The sequence below is a fragment of the Diceros bicornis genome, chromosome 27 (genome assembly GCF_020826845.1).
Source record: "Diceros bicornis minor isolate mBicDic1 chromosome 27, mDicBic1.mat.cur, whole genome shotgun sequence".
Taxonomy (NCBI): domain Eukaryota; kingdom Metazoa; phylum Chordata; class Mammalia; order Perissodactyla; family Rhinocerotidae; genus Diceros; species Diceros bicornis.
In genome coordinates, this window is record NC_080766.1 from 46,284,829 (window position 1) to 46,303,332 (window position 18,504).

Here is an 18,504-nt window from a genome sequence, read left to right on the forward strand (position 1 = left end):
GTGATGAGCAAAGCTAAGCTCTTCTCTCTGCCTATTTCTTAAAAGGCCTGAGTCTGAGCTACTACAGATTCTTCTGATTTCTTGCTAAATGGACCCACCCACACTCGCCCATCCTTCCAGACCAGACCCTTCCACAAAAATCTCCACTTGAAGAGTTTTTTCACCTTGCCAAGAACATAAACACCAACCCCACACCCACCACCACACCCCCCCCACTCCCTCCCACCTAAATACCTAGCACACATGAAACAAAAATTCAGATGGTCTCCTTTTACCTCATCCACTTGAGAAGAGTCAGTCTCCTCTAAAGACCTTATCCTCAATGACTTACTGCTGCCTCTGTTTCCCTGGCACAATTTTCTCCCTGGATGTGCCCCATCTTAGACTCGCACAGCTCCACCGCTCAGGGGAGCTGGAGACAATATCCAAAAGTGGCTCGGAGGGCAGCCTCATCAATTCGAAATGACCTACACATGAAATCGGCCATATGGTCCAGAAATCATTGACTTTCGTGTGCCTCCAGTGAATTCATTGCTCTGGAGACCCCAGCATCTAGAACCCACCTTCTCCATGCTCTTCAAACCTTTGCTCTCCCTCTTCTCCCCTGATATCTCGCCTGATGGTTCATGGTGAAATTAGATCCTGTCTGGCAAGAACCGAGTCACCTTCCCACCATGAAAGAAAAGAATAGGCATGGGCCCATCCCCACCCATCTTATCCTTCTTCGCCCCCCATTGTGTCAGAAAAATGAGTCCCCCAGAAAAATATGTCACTCCTCCTGTCAAAAGCTGAAAGCTGAGGTCAAAGACTAGGATGGAAAGGACACGGATATTGTTTGGAGCTACACACAGACACTTTTATTTTATTTTATTTCATTTTTGTGAGGAAGATCAGCCCTGGGCTAACATCAGTGCCCATCTTCCTTCACTTTATATGGGACACCGCCACAGCATGGCTTGACAAGCAGTGCTTCAGTGCACGCCTGGGATCAGAACCTGCGAACCCCAGGCTGCCAAAGCGGAGTGCATGCACTTAACCACTTGCACCACCAGGCCAGCCCACAGACACTTTTAAAGAAGACAACAACAGCAACAAACAAACAAACAAAACCTTACCCCATCACACAGCAGGTGCAAGAATGCAGTGCTGACCCTCCTTCTTTTCTTCCTGGAAGCAGGAGATCAAGCAACCAACCAAACTCCCCCTACTGGGGAAGATGTCCTCCCTATCCTAGAAGGAGTGTGACATTCTTATATTATTGTCAAGGTCGGGAAGTTGAGGATGAGAGAATTCTGTACAAACAGACCTTGTTAACAATGTTTATTCTTCCAATCCACAAGCATGGAATATCTTTCCATCTCTTTCTGTCTTCTTCAATTTCTCTCCTATAGTTTTCAATGTATAGTTCTTTCACCTCCTCGGTTAAGTTTATTCTTTGGTATTTTATTCTTTTTGTCACGATTGTAAATGGGATTGTATTCTTAACTTCACTTTCCGCTAGTTTGTCATTAGTCTGTCGAAATGCCCTTGATTTTTGTATGTTGATTTCTATCCTACAACTTTACTGTATTTGTTGATTATTTCTAGTAGGATTCTTTAGGGTTTTCTATATATAGAATCATGTCATTGCAAATAGTGAGAGTTTCACTTCTTCCTTTCCGACTTCGATTCCTTTTGTTTCTTTTTCTTGCCTAATTGCTCTGGCTCAGACTTCCAGTACTATGTTGAATAAGAGTGGTGAGAGTGGGCATCCTTGTCTTACTCCTGTTCTCAGAGGATGGCTTTCAGTTTTTCTCTATTGAGTATGACATGGGGCTGTGGGTTTGCCTTATGTGGTCTTTATTATGTTGAGGCACTTTCCATAACCATTTTCCTGAGAGTTATTATCATAAATGTGTGTTGGATCTTGTCAAATTGCTTCCTCTGCCTCTATTGAGATGGTCATGTGGTTTCTATTCTTCATTTTGTTAATGTGGTGTATTCACATTGATTGATTTGCAGATGTTGAGCTATCCCTGCATGCCTGGAATAAATCCCGCTTGGTCATGGTGGATGATCCTTTGGAAGTGTTGTATTCGATTTGATAATATTCAGTTGAGGATTTTTGTGTCAATGTTCATCAGTGATATTGGTCTGTATTTTTCTTTTTCTCTGCCCTCCTTGTCTGGTTCTGATATCAGAGTAATGTTGGCCTTGTAGAATGAGTTAGGAAGTTTCCCCTCCTCTTTGATTTTTTGGAAGAGTTTGAGCAGGATGGCTATTAAGTCTTATTCGTATGTTTGGTAGAGCTCACCATGGAAGCCGTCTTGTCCTGGACTTTTGTTTTTGGGGAGGTTTTGGATTACGGTTTCAATCTCTTTACTTGTGATTGGTCTATTAAGATTCTCTGTTTCTTCTTGATTCAGTTTTGGGAGGTTGTGTGATTCTAACAATTTATCCATTTCTTCTAGCTTATCATCCAGTTTGTTGGCATATAGCTTTTCATAGTATTGTCTTGCAATCTCTTGCATTTTTGTGGTGTCTGTTGTAATTTCTCTTCTTTCCTTTCTGATTTTATCTATTTGAGTCTTCTCTCTTTTTTCTTAGTGAGTCTGGTTAAGAGTTTGTCAATTTTATTTATCTTCTCAAAGAACTGGATCTTAGTTTCCTTTTTGTTTTATCTATTTTTTTTGTCCCTATTTCATTTATATCTGCTGTGATTTTTATTATTTCCTTCCTTCTACTGACTTTGGGCTTTGTTTGTTCTTCTTTTTCTAGTTCTTTTAGGTATAGGGTAATCTTGTTTGCGATTTTTCTTGCTTGTTGAGGTAGGCCTGTATTGCTATTCATTTCCTTCTTAGTACTGCTTTTGCTGCATGCCATAAGTTTTGGTATGTTGTGTTTTCATTTTTATTTTTCTCTAGGTTTTTTTTTTTTTAAAACTCTATTCAGGGTTTTTTTGTTTTGTTTTCTTTTGTTTTGTTTTGGGTGGGAAAGATTAGCCCTGAGCCAACATCTGTTGCCAATCTTCCTCTTTTATTTTTCCTCCCCAAAGCCCCAGTACATAGTTGTATATTCTAGTTGTAAGTGGTTCTAGTTATTCTATTTGAGCCACCACCACAGTGTGACTACTGACTGAGGAGTGGTGTGGTTCCATGCCCAGGAACTGAACCTGGGCCAAGGAAGAAGAGTGTACCAAACTTTAACCACTAGGCCATCAGGGCTGGCTCAGTATTTTTGATTTCTCCTTTGATTTCTTCATTGATCCAATAGTTGTTCAGTATCATGTTGTTTAGTTTCCACATATCTGTGACTTTCCCAGCTTCTTTCTTGCAGTTGATTTCTAGTTTCATAGCACTGTGGTTGGAAAAGATGCTTGATATGATTTCCATCTTCTTAAATTGATTGAGGCTTCCTTTGTTTCCCAACATATGGTCTATCTTTGAGAATGTTCCATGTGGAATTGAGAAGAATGTGTGTTCTGCTGTTGTTGGATGGAATTTTTTCTATATATCTAGTAAGTACATCTGGTCTAGTGTTTCATTTAAGGCGTCTATGGCCTTGTTGACTTTCTGCATGGATGATCTATCATTTGACATAAGTGGGATGTTAAAGTCCCCTACTATTATTGTTTTGCTGTCAATTCCTCCCTTTCGGTCAGTAATTTGCTGCTCCTGTGTTAGGATCATAGATGTTAATAAATGTTATGTCTTCTTGGTGGAATGACCCTTTTATCATTATATAATGCCCACCTTTGTCTCTTATCTTTTTTATCTTGAAGTCTATTTTGTCTGATATAAGTATGGCTACATCTGCTTTCTTTTGCTTGCCATTAGCTTGGAGTATCGTCTTCCATCCCTTCCCTCTGAACCTATGTTTGTCTTTAGAGCTGAGATGTGATTCCTGGAGGCAGCATTTTGTTGGGCCTTGTTTTTTAATCCATCTAGCCATGCTGTGTCTTTTGATGAGTGAATTCAATCCACTTATTTTTACAGTGATTATTGATATATGAGGGCTTTAATACCGCCATTTTATCTTTTGTTTTCAAGTTGTTCTATATTCCCATTGTTTCTTTTTCCTTGTATTTCTGAATGCCATTTCAGTATGGTGGTTTTCTGTGCGGTTTTTCTCAGTTTTCTCTTTATTTATGATTTGTGACTCTGCTCTGATTTTTTGTTTGGTGGTTACCATGAGGTTTGTATAAAAGATCACATAGATGAGATAGTTCATTTTCTGACAGCCTCTTATCTCCATTAGCCTAAGCAGGTCCCATCCATTTCCTCTTCCCCTTCTATGTTTTTGTTGTCACAAGTTATTCTTTTCCGTGTTGTGAGTTTGGGAGCAAATGGAGGTGCTTATTGTTATTTTTGATGCTTTCTTTCCCTTTAGCTTTTATGTTATAATTAAGTGTTTGCTAACCTATTCTCATAGAGAGCTGCAACTTTCTGATTGTTGTCTGTCTATTTATCTCCTTGCTCAAAGCTTTGTAAACCTTTGCCTTTTTGTTCCAGGTAGGGGGGCTCCCTTCATCATTTCTTGTAAGGCAGGCCTAGTGGCCATGAACTCCCTCAGCTTTTGTTTCTCTGGGAAAACTTTTAATTCTCCACTGCATCAGAAGGATAATTTCACTGGCTACAGTATTCTTGGCTGGAAGTCCTTGTCTTTCAGTATTTTTAATATATCATTCCACGCTCTCCTAGCCTGTAACGTTTCTGCTGAGAAATCTGCGGAAAGCCTGATGGGGGTTCCTAGTAGGTTATTTTCGTCTCTCTTGCTGCCCTTAAAACTTTTTCTTTGTGGCACATGAAAAGATGCTCAACATCACTAATCATCAGGGAAATGCAAATCAAAACAACACTAAGATACCACCTCACGCCCATTAGAATGGCTATAATCACCAAGACAAAAACCAACAAATGTTGGAGAGGATGTGGAGAAACAGGAACCCTCATACACAGCTGGTGGGAATGCAAATTGGTGCAGCCACTATGGAAAATGGTATGGAGATTCCTCAAAGAATTAAAAATAGAGATGCCCTATGATCCAGCCATCCCACTACTGGGAATCTACCCAACGCACCTGAAATCAACAATCCAAAGAGGCTTATGCACCCCTATGTTCATTGCAGCATTATTCACCATAGCCAAGAAGTGGAAGCAACCTAAGTGTCCCTCGACTGATGACTGGATTAAGAAAATGTGGTATATATATACAATGGAATACTACTCAGCCATAAAAAAAGACAAAATCGTCCCATTTGCAACAACATGGATGGGCCTGGAGTGTATCATGTTAAGTGAAATAAGCCAGAAATAGAAAGACAAACACTGTATGATCTCACTCATATGTGGAATATAAACCAACACATGGACAGAGAACTGGACTGTGGTTACCAGGGGCAGTGGGGGGGGGGTGGGAACAAGGGGTGAAGGGAGACATATATATGGTGATGGACAAACAAAAATGTACAACCCAAAATTTCACAATGTTAGAAACCATTAAAACATCAATAAAAAAAAACAAAAAAACTTTTTCTTTGCCATTGACTTTTGACAGTTTTAATATTATATGCCTTGGAGAGGGTCTTTTTGCATTGATGTAATTAGGAATTCTATTGGCACCCTGTACTTGCATGTCCAGTTACTTTCCCTGGTTTTGGAAGATCTCAGCTATTCTTTCTTTTCTTTTTTTTTTTTTTTGTGAGGAGATCAGCCCTGTGCTAACATCTGCCAATCCTCCTCTTTTTTTTGCTGAGGAAGACTGGCCCTGGGCTAATGTCCATGCCCATCTTCCTCTACTTTATATGGGATGCCGCCACAGGATGGCTTGCCAAGCAGCATGTGGGTGCGCACCTGGGATCCGAACCAGGGAACACCTGGCCACCAGAACAGAGCACATGCACTTAACTGCTTGCACCACTGGGCCAGCCCCTCAGCTATTATTTCTTTGAATAAGGTTTCTGCCCCTTTCTCCCTGTCTTCTCCCCCTGGGGGACCTATAAGCTTTATGTTACTTTTCCTGATTGAGCTGGATATTTCTCAAAGAATTTATTCATTTTTTTAAAATCTTACTTCTCTCTCCTCCCCCTCTACCTGAAGCATTTCTGTGTCTCCATCTTTGAGCTCGCTAATTCTCTCCTCTATAAGGCCTGCTCTTTTTTGTTATGCTTTCTACATTATTTTTCAATCTCATTAATTGTATTCTTCATGTCCAGAATTTCTGTTTGGATTTTCTATTAGAGCTTCAATCTCTTTGGTGAAGTATTCCTTCTGTTCATTAATTTTATTCTTGAGCTCATTGAACTGTCTTTCTGTCTGAATTTTTTGTAACTCATTGAATTTCTCCATGACAGCTGTTTTGAGTTCTCTGTCAGTTAGTTTGTAATCTTGTGTGGCTTCAGGTTTGGTTTCTGGAGAGTTGTCATTTTCCTTCTGTTATGCTGTGTTACTGTAGTTCTTCCTGGTGTTTGATGAATTGATCCTCTGCTGGTGCATTTGTGGTAGTAATCACCTTTTCTTATTTGGGTAAGGTTTTGGTTACTTTGGTTCTGATCACCTGGGTCTTGTCTTTCTCCACTGGTCCTCTGTGGGCTCAGACACATGCCCCACCTCTGCTGCTCTCCCCAGGGTCTTGGGGTGCTGGTTGCACCACTGCCAGTGGTGCTGGGTTCACACATGTTGCTGTCACTGGTGGGGGCCTGGGGACCCGGGGACCTGTATGCAGCCACATAGCTGGTGAAGCTGGTGTCGGAGTTGCCACCAACAGATCGGTCACCAGATCTGCTTTGGCTTCTGATGTTTCTGGCTACAGACTCCACCTACCACCATGGGGATGGGGGTGGCAGAGGGCTGTTTTTCCTGTTCCTGCCCCATCTGCTCATAGTTGTGCCAGTCAGACCACTCGATGTTCGTGTGGGCTGGGCCACTGCCACCACTCAGTGGGGCACAGTCGTGCTGGCAGGGCAGCCATTGCTCGGTGGGTGCTCTCGCAGGCCAGGCATCTACCACTCCACAAGTGTTTACATGCAGGCTGGGCTGCCGCTGCCTCCACTCACAGTCATGCTGGCTGTCATGTAAGGACCATGTCCTGGATCACTGCCACCACAGAGGAGGAACAGGCCGCTTCCCTACTTCTACTGCTTCCTGGGGGTCCAGTCCACCCACCTTCAGATGTATTGCTGTGTGAGGGATGAGAATCAGCCACCCCAAGATGCGTCTCTTTGGCTCAATTGTTTTTAAGAACAAAAGACTCATAAAGAAACTGTGACCTCCCCTCATCTGCCTAGAAGAATTTAAAATAGAAGGGCCCATTCCAGGAAGGAACTAATGCCATAAGATAACTTTAATGTAATGTAAAACATGTCTCTCAGGTCACATTGTCTGTAATTGGCCCATTTATATTTCCATCTCCATGTAAATTGCCTTCCTCCTCCTTGAAATCCCAAACCGCTACCCCCAACATCCTCCTTCCTCTTTAGCTGAAGATGATATTTAAATTGGCAGCTCAGCCATTTTGGTGAGTTGCTCAGTTTTCCTGAGTCTCTCCCATGTATACATGTTATAAAGCTTTGAATGATTCTCTCCTGTTATTCTGTCTCATGTCACTTTAATTTGTAGCCCAGGCAGAAGGACCTAGACTGGGTAGAGGGTTTATCTTCCTCCCCTACAGCTGCATGGACCACTCAGGCATCCCGTTGTGCTGTGTAGGGAATCCTGTGTTTGTCAATAGATGTCTGTTTGGTTTTACCTTAGAGGGGAGAGACAAAGGGAACAATTCATGCCACCACGATGCTGACATCACTCTGATAAACTTTTAGCAGTAATTATATTTTATGGTATGTGTACTTAACTTCCAAAATCTCTTTGGTAACTTGAAACTTTGAAGTTTTCTTAGGTGAAATTGTGATATAAAAACTCATTGACTATCTAGATCATTTCCAAATAAGGTAAAATAGTAGAAGTTAATTACTAAATATAGGTTTATCCACTGTTGACTTCTTAGGATAGAGAAGCTAAAAGATGTTTGAGTCTATTAATAAACACGTCTTGTGTTTTATTAAGAGTATACTATGAAATAACATGTTTCTAAAAATTATAAAAAGTACTTATAAATTTGCCAAGCCACAAAATGCTAATGTAAAAGACAGTTCATAATTGCTTGCTTCTTAGTTTTCACTAAAAATTAAGGTTTCTAAGGGTTAAAAATTCTAATTAATATATGTGATTACAGCCACTAAAAATTAATGAGAAACATCTTTGTATTCAAAGAAAGTAAGATGGATGTTTTCAGTAAAGACAGTACAAAAATAAAGATATTTTTGTTTTTTAAAAAGGTTTTAAAAGGTTTGTGGGAACAAAAACTCTGAGAAAAAAGTTCTATGCATGGTCAAGTTGGTTAAGATTGAAATGAATTTGATTAACTGAGTTTCAGTATCAGAAGTAACCTGGTGCAGAATTAGAATTTGGTTTTCTCTTTCTTAAAAGGATAATTTTCTCTAACTTCTAGTCTGCTCTTGATGAAGAAATTATCAAAGGTTTTTCTTTACCTTTGAGTAAAGCTACATGAAAGATAGAAATTCTATTTTTAGTCAAAATACTTTCCTAGACTGAAAAAGGATGAGACTTCTCTATTATGAGAACTACGTTTCTGTTTTTAAACTGTTCACTCTCTCTGTTTGCCTTTAACATCTTCTCTTCTTTTCTTTTCTTTTTTAAGGGAAATACATGCACTGTAAACAAAAAATATTTTAATGGCAAAAGAAGATCTAAACAGTTTTTTCTACTTTCATGGAACAGTTTGGCATCATTTACCTCACTTTAAACACACACACACGCACACACACAGACTCTCAGTGTGGCGGTGTATGGATGTATGAGGACTTGATTTGTTGAGTGGATGGCTGTGAAGTCTCTTCCTCCCACCCCCTACCATTTTTGTTGGTTTGCTTGTTTGTCATGATGGTAAGAACTGCTGAAATCAACATTCTTATCACCGCACATACATTTGCACACATGCTCCCCATCCCCATGTGTTGTCTTTGGACTTTGTTGTGGCCCAAGCAGAGACACATTTTGTCTTTTAAACTTTTCTGTGATCAAACGTAGCAGTCATTTCATTTTCTCAGTGACCTCTGGGCTTTGCCTACCTTAGAAAGACCTTGTGGGCTGGAAATGACAGTATACAAACAATTCCTTTGTTGTTCCTCCATTGTTGTTGTCATCCTCCGATGACTTACATGGTTTTGGTTTGAAGCTCCTCACCTGTCACGTTTTTCTAAGTCCTCCCGGGAGCCCGGGAAGTGCTCTGGTCACTCAAGAAGCCGGTGCCAGAGCCCCAGCCACCCTGCTGGCATCTCCAAGGGAATTTTCCCCATCACCTTATGGGCGTCAGCCAGAAAAACATTTTCCAAGTCTCCATCCCACGGCCGGGGTCACGCTGTGCCAGCTGGGAGCCCTGAGGTGGATGCCCTGGGGCTGTACTGGGCTGAAAGACACGATACGAGGTGAGCCAGGATGATATCCAGTGTCCGGGGGGCCAGGCTGCGCACCCCAGCCGGTCCACGATCCAGGTCAGTCCCGCTGACGTTCACGCCGGTTGTCAGGTGCCACCTGGCTGCCGCTTTTATATACTGTCTTTCCTCATGCACTCCTGCGATAGTAGAGCTAACCCTACCCCTACCCCGAACCCTACCACTACACCTACCGAACCCTGACCCTCACTCTCACCCTGACCCTGACACTAATCCTACCGCTAACCCTGACCCTGACCCTAACCCTAGTGCTAGCCCTGAACCGGACCCTAACCCTAGCCCTAAACCCAACTCTTATCCTGACACTGATCCTGACCCTAATCCTAAACCTAACCCTAACAAAAACCCTAACCTGACCCTAATGCTGACACTGACCCTGATGCTAATCCTAACCCTAACCCTGACCCAGACACTAACCCTAACCCTAACCTTAGCCCTGATGCTGACCCTGAACCTGACTCTAAAGCTAACCCTAACTCAAACCCTACCCTGACACTGAAACTAACACTACCTCTAAACCTGAGCCTGAACCTCACCCTAACCCTGACCCTCACCCTGACCCTACCCTGACCCTCACCCTGACCCTAACCCTACCCTAACCCTGACCCTGACTGTGACCGTAACCCTAACCCTAACCCTAACTCTAGCCCTGACCATAACCCTAACCTTGACCCTAACCGAACCCAAAGCCCTAACCCAGACTCAGACCCTGACCTTAACCTTAACCCTGAACTGGACCCTGACCCTGACCATGACACTCACCTGAACCTGAACCCAAAACCTAACCCAACCTGAACCTAATCCTGAAACTGAACCCTACTCCAACTCTAACCTTACCCTTACACCTATTCCTAACCCTAACCCAACCCATACCCCTACCCCTACCCAGACCCCTAACCCTAACCCTAGTCCAAGCTCTAGCCCTAACCTTAATCCTACACCTAGCCCTAACCCAAACACTAACCCTAACCCTAACAGGAACCTGAACTGGTAACTGAACCCGAACCCCAACCCAAACCCTAACCCGAACCCTAACTCTAAACCTAATCCTATCCCTACACCTAACTTTAACCTGACCCCTACCCCTAGCCCTACCTGTACCCCTAACCCTGCCCCTAGCCCTAACCCTAACCCTAGCCCTAGCCCTAGCTCTGACCCTGACCGTAACCCTGACCCTGATCCAAACCCGAACCTGAAACCGAAGCGTAACCCAACCCTCAACCTAACCTGAACCCAAAGCCAAACCCTCACTCTCACCCACACCCACACCCTGGCCACTAACTTGACCCCGACCCTAACCACAACCCTAATCCAAATCTAAACACTAATACCAATTGTGAACCATCTTCTTTGAACACTTCTGCCTGCCATATGCTAAAATTGTAGCCATTTTGAGCTCCGGATAGTTTGAGAAGCACTCCCTTTTTCTCTACCCTTGGGAAGTACCTATATCTTGGACATGGACCTGTGGCCCCCTTGTTCCTTTAGTCTTCAAGTGAAAGCCAAATTTCACCTATACATTCAACAGTTCTCAGGGCAAAAATTCTTAGCTGTTGTGTGATTTTTGATAGCTCAATGTTTCTGCTTTATCTTAAATGTAGGTGAATAATTATTGCAAAATTTGAAGACAACTGATATGCAAAAGTGAAGAATTGTGTTTATTTTAAAAACTCAATATGAAATATTTCTGATACACAAAAGTTAAAGTACCATTTTAATAATTACACATATTTCACTACCAGCTTATGGTTAAGGTTAGCTTCCACCCAGAAGTAACTACTATCCTTTTGAAATTTATTGATTTCTGTAATTTTATGATTTAATATTTTCTATTTTACAAAACATTCTACATTACAAATGTGTTATATTTTATGAAGTTTTAAACCTTATATACAGGGCATCATAATCTAAACCTTACATTTAATGTCTATAAAGTTTCATAAACTGACAATAAATTGATTATGCTTCTTTAGATTATCTCAGTACAATGGGGACAAAAATTGTAACTGGAATCGCTGATAAACATGCTCATACAAGTGATTCCTTTGGTGCAGAAGAATGCTGAGAAGTATATACATGATCATTTAATTTTCTTCAAGAAGAGAAAATTCCAATCCTTCTTTTGATGAAGGTCTGTCTGCAAATTCTATTTTCATTTTTAATCAGTAAGAAAGGACAGATGGTCGGGTAACACAATGAAATAAATTTATTAAAGTTGTCCAGGTGCAAATTTTTGTTATTATTCAACGTTAAATAAACTGTTAAAAAGGTGTTGGTCCAGTAAAAGAAAACAAAGCAGCTCATCAGTGCAAGAATAACATAAGTGGCTTTCTTTTCAGGAGAGCTGTGTGAAGAGTGGAGGGTACCGCGAACATGCTGGGCTATTTTACGGTGTCTGAAAAGGATACACATCATGTAGATACTATTACACGTCATTAGGGAGACAAATAGCAAATCTCGAATGAATACTGTACTTAGAAATTGTACTGCTACCTGGTAATTAAATGTACTGATTTTACAATAAGCCGTATAATACCTAGGACTGTCATCAGTGAGATTCCTGTTGACCACAGTTCTTAAGATGACCTCAGTATAGATGACCATGTCAATGATCCAGATGAAAATTAAAGAGGATTGAATGAATGTAATTTTGTTTTTCAGCCGGGCCCATTTAGGATTACTTGGAGTAATAGTCACCGCCTGAAATGTACTCTGGAGGGCGGTTGTGTACAAGGAAATACCTCGGGTAACTCTCTGAATGTAGAGCACAATTTTACATGCAATATCATCCATCGCATGCCTAATTCCAAAAGATGACATTACATATGGGACCCCTGTGAGTACAACTGTCAGGGCATTAGCCAAAGTTAAGTGGGCAAGAATCGCATCTACAGGCTTCTTCTTCTGGGGGAGAATAAAGAAGGTGTACACATATAGTAGAAATAATGAGGAATTCCCCATGAAACCAATACAAGTTTGAAAGATGAAGAAGATCCCCAAAACTATGTCACTGGAAATCATTGTCTTTCAGTTCTCATAGATCCAACCAAGTCCAGCACATCCTATAGACAAATAATTTGATCACAAATATAAAGATTAAAAATAATTGAGACTGAGGAGTAATTTATCAAGTTTCAGGGAGCCTTCCTGCAAGATGGGCAAATGTTTAGCTACACCCAACTAAAGGATCATCAAGAGACTTAAAGAGCAGAATTTAATGTTTATTAAGACAGAGAGTATCATATGTTCTCACCATTTATTTTACTTAATTTTGAGGGAAAGTTTTGGCTGATTGTGAAGACTTTTTATATGACAGTTTTATTTCAAACAGTTTAATTCTCAACTCATATATTTTAATATTCCTATATTTCTATATACATTGAATACCAGTAGCATCTGTACAATGATATTCTTTCCAAAAGTTTATGTATTATATAGCTCATTTTTACAAATTATAGCTATTGTAGCATATATAAGTGTCACACAAAATCCGATAAACAAAACATATCTGACACTAATTATATTTTGTTGTTTGTTACAAGATTGCCTAATATAAGAAAGATTAAAGTAGATAGTGTGACCAAATTCAAAATATCAAAATCAACAGTCAAGTTATATATTACCTTCATCAAATTCTAAATCTCTTACCTCGAGCAATAGGATCCACTGATCTGCCGAAACTGAAAAACTTAGAATTACCATAATCTCACTCCATAATCAGTGCACTTACACTTGTAGTGTCTAACTACATGTCTCACAACTCCCTTATCTTTCTGCTTGACTATTTCCTTAAATTATTAGTCAAAACTGATGATGCCACAGACACACCAAGGAGTAGAAAGAGGCTTGTTACTCACATAGGAGGCTCTAGGGAGAGCAGGACAGATAAAAATGGCTAGAGAATGAATGTAAAGGAGATTGATGGGGTTTTTTTACTGTGGTTAGGGGTGTGGCCAGTGTGAGGGTTCACAGGTGCCAGCAAGGGGTTTGCGTGGTTTGAATCTCCACTGGTGCCAAAGGAGGGAGCATGGGGATTTCTGATCAGTTTGCCCAGATGTGAGGCACAGGAAGAAGAGTGAGCGGGGAGACTTAAAAGCTGACAGCAAACATCAAAAAATAGTGAGACTCTTTATCACAACTACACACCCATCAGACTAGTTAAAAAAAAAAAGTGACAACATCTAATGCTAATGAGGATGCAGAGAAACTTACCACTCATTTATAACTAGTTAGCATGTAAAATCATACAGTCATATGGAAAAAAGTTTGGCGGTTTCTTTAAAAATTACTTAACATGTAATTAATATACAGCAATTGCACTCCTGAGAATTTATACCAGAGAAATAAAAACTTATTTTCACACAAAAACCTATACTCCAATGTTAATATCAGTGTCATTCATAATAGCCCAAAATTGGAAACAACTCAGATGTCTTTCAGTGGGTGAATGGTTTAAACAAACTGTGGTATGTCCATACCATGGAATACTTTTCAGCAAATAAAGGAGCAAACTACTGATACACACAGCAATTTGAATGAATCCAGTGAATTATGCTGAGTGAAGAAAGCCAATCCCAAAAGGTTACATACTCTATGATTGTACTTATATAACATGCTCGAAATGACCAAATGTAGAAATGGAGATCAGATTAGTGGTTGCTAGGGGTTAAGGAGGTGGGAAGGGGTGAAAGGGAGAGGGTGTGGCTATAAAAGGAAACGTGTGGCATCCTTGTTTTGATGAAATGTTCTGTGTCTTGACTGTATTTCTGACAACATCCTAGTTGTAATATTGCACCATGATTTTGCAAGATGTTATTATTGGGGAAATTGGGTGTAGGGTACATGAGATCTCTCTGTATTATTTCTTACAACTACATGGGAATATACAATTATCTCAAAATAAAACGTTTAAATCAAAATTTTAAAATCATGGTAGGAGAAAACATCCAATCTCTCACCATTCAGTATGATGTTAGCTGTATGTTTTCTTTGATACCCTTTATTGAGTTAAGGGAGGTCTTTTTTTTATTGATGTCATAATAGTTTATAACATTGTGAAATTTTAGTTGTGCATTATTGTTTGTCAGTCACCATATAAATGCATCCCTTCCCCCATTGTGCCCACCCCCAAACCCCCTTGCCCCTGGTAACCACCAAACTGTTCTCTCTGTCAGTGTGCTAGTTTATATTCCACATATGAATGAAGTCATACAGTGTTTGTCTTTCTCTGTCTGGCTTATTTTACTTAACATAACCTCCAGGTCCATCCATGTTGTTGCAAATGGGACAATTTTGTCTTTTTCAATGGCTTAGTAGTATTCCATTGTGAGTGTGTGTATGTATATATATATATATATATATATATATATATATATATATATACATATACATATACACCATATCTTCTTTATCCAATCATCAGTCAAGGGACACTTGTATTGTTTCCACTTCTTGGCTATAGTGAATAATGCTGCAATGAACATAGGGGTGCATAAGCCTCTTTGGATTGTTGATTTCAGGTTCATTGGATAGATACCCAGTAGTGGGATAAGTGGATCACAAAGTATTCCTATTTTTAATTTTTTGAGGAATCTCCATACTGTTTTCCATAGAGGCTGCACCGGTTTGCATTCCCACCAGCAGTGAATTAGGGTTCCTGTTTCTCCACAACCTATCCAACATTTCTTGTTTTTTTTTTGTCTTGGTGATTATAGCCATTCTAATGGGTACAAGGAAATATCTTAGTGTGGTTTTGATCTGCATTTCCCTGATGATTAGTGATGTTGAACATCTTTTCATGTGCCTGTTGGCCATCTGTATATCTTCCTTGGAAAAGTGTCTGTTCCTATCCTCTGCCTATTTTTTATCTGGTTGTTTGTTTTTCTGTTGTTCAGTTGTGTGAGTTCTTTACATATTATGGAGATTAAACCCTCGTCGGATATAGAATTTGCAAATATTTTCTCCCAATTGGTGGGTTGTCTTTTCATTTTGATCCTGGTTTCATTTGCCTTGTAGAAGCTCTTTAATCTGATGAAGTCCCACTTGTTTATTTTTTCTGTTCTTTCCCTTCTCTGAGTAGACATGGAATTTGAAAAGATCCCTTTATGACTATGTCAAATAGTCTACTGCCTATCTTTTCTTCCAGGAGTTTTATAGTTTCAGGTCTCACCCTCTGGTCTTTGATCCATTTCTGAGTTAACTTTTGTGTATGGTGAAAGAAACTGGTCTACTTTCATTCTTTTGCAAGTGGCTGTCCAGTTTTCCCAGCACCATTTATTGAAGAGACTTTCCTTTCTCCATTGTATATTCTTAGCTCCTTTGTTGCAGATTAGCTGTCCGTGGATGTGTGGTTTTATTCCTGGGCTGTCAATTCTGTTCCATCGATCTTTGTGTCTGTTTTTCTACCAGTACCATGCTGTTTTGATTACTATAGCTTAGCAGTATATTTTGAAGTCAGGGATTGTGACGCCATGAATTGGAAGACTTAATATTGTTAAGATGTCAATACTACCCAAAGCTATCTGCAGACTCAATGCAACCTCTATCAAAATCCCAATGACATTTTCTGCAGAAATAGAAAAACTCATCCTAAAATTCATATGGGATCTTAAATTACCCTGATAGACAAAACAATCTTGAAAAAGAAGAACAAAGCTGGAGATCTTACACTTCTTGATATTAAAACTTACTAAAAAGCTACAGTAATCTAAATAGTGTGGCACTGGCATAAAGATAGACATATAGACCAATGGAATAGTATAGAAAGCCCAGAAAGAAACCCTCACATATGGTCAAATGGTTTTTGACAAGGATGCCAAGACCATTCAACAGGGAAAAGGTCTTTTCAAAAAGTGATGTTGGGAAAACTGGATATCCACATGCAAATGAATGAAGTTGGACATTTATCTAATACAATATACAAAATTTTACTCAAAATGGGTTAAAGATCTAAATGTAAGAGCTGAAAATATAAAACACAGGGCCAAACTTCATGAATGGGATCTGGCAATGATTTCTTGGATATGACAACAAAGGCACAGACAACAAAAGAAAAAATAGACAATTGGGACTTCATGAAAATTAAAAACTGGTGTACATCAAAAGTGACAATCAACACAGTCGAAAGACAACCCACAGAATGAAAGAAAATATTTGCATATCATATGTCTGATAAGCGATTAATATCCAGAATATATAGAGAACTCCTAAAACTCAACAACAAAAAACAAACAACTCAATTGAAAACTGGGCAAAGGACTGAATAGACATTTCTCCAAAGAAGATATACAAATGGCCAATATGCACATGAAAAAATATTCAACATCATTAATCATTAGAGAAATGGAAATCAAACCACCAGAAACCACATCACACCCATAAGGATGATTACTATTAAAAAAAAAAAACAGAAATTACAAGAGTTAGTGAGAATGTGGAGAAATTGGAACCCTGTCCAGTTGGTGGGAATGTAGAATGGGATAGCCACTGTGGAAGACAGTATAGAAATTCCTCAACAAATTCAAAATAGAACTACCATATAATCCAGCAAATTCACTTCTGGGTATATACCTAAAAGATTGATAGCAGAGTCTTGAAAAGATATTTGTACACCCAAGTTCATAGCAGCATTATTCATAATAGCCAAAACATGGAAGCAATCCAAGTGTCCATTGATGAATGAATGGATAAACTAAATGAGATGTATCAATACAATGGAATATTATTCAACCTTAAAAAGGAAGAAATTCTGACATATACTATAGTGTGGATGAATTGTGAGGACATTATGCTAAATGAAATAAACCAGTCACAAAAAGACAAATACTGTATGTTTCCACTTATATGAGATATCCAATGTAGTCAAAATATAAAGACGGAAAGTAGAAAGGTTGTTTCCAGGGCCTGGGAAGAAAGAGGAGTGGGATGTTGTTGTTTAATGGGTATAGAGTTTCAGTTTTACAAGATAAAAAGAGTTCAAGAGATGGATGGTAGTGATGGTAGCACAACACTATGAATGCATTTAATACCACCAAACTGTACACTTAAAAATGATTAAGATGGTAAACTTTGTGTTATGTATATTTTACTAAAATAAAAAAAAATTAGAAAAAAAGAAAATACTTAGTGTAGTATAAAAATGGGAATACAATATGCCAAAACTTGTGTAAAACAGTGAAGCAGTGCTCAGAGACAAATTTATGACTGTAAATGTCTATATTTAAAAAGAAGAAAGATCTCAATTCAGTAACATAAGTTTACACCTTAAGGGACTAGAAAAGTAAGAGCAAACTTAATGCTAGATAGTAGAACGAAGGAGATAAACATCAGAGCAGAGGTAAACAAAATAGAGGATAGAAAAGCAATAGAGAAAGTCAATGAAAAAGTTTTTTCCTTGAAAAGGTTAACAAAATTAACAAACATTTAGGTAGACTGATTAAGAAAAACTAAAGTAGACTCAAATTACTAAAATCAGAAACATTACTACCAACCTTACAAAAACAAAAAGAATGATACAAAAATATTATGAACAATTTTTTAACAACAAATTAGAAAACCTAGATAAAATTGACAAATTCCCAGAAACACATAGTTTACCAAAACATACTCAAGAAGAGATAGAAAATCTAAATAGACCTATAACAAGTAACGAGGTTGAATTAGTAATCAAGAGCCTTGCCGCACTCCCTCCCAAAAAAAAGCCCAGGACCAGATGGCTTTACTAGTTAATTTCCACCAAACATTTAAATAAAAATTAAGACTAGTGCTTCCCAAACTCTTCTGAAAAACAGAATACAAGAGAATATTTTGTAACTCATTCTATGAAGTCAGCATTATTCTGATACCAAAGCCAGATAATAATATCACAAGAAAAAAAAGACCACTATCCTTTATGAATATTGATGCAAACTCCCCAATAAAATACCAGAAAATTGAATCCAACACCATATTAAAACGATGGCACACTACGATCAAGTAGGATTGATCTGAGGAATGCA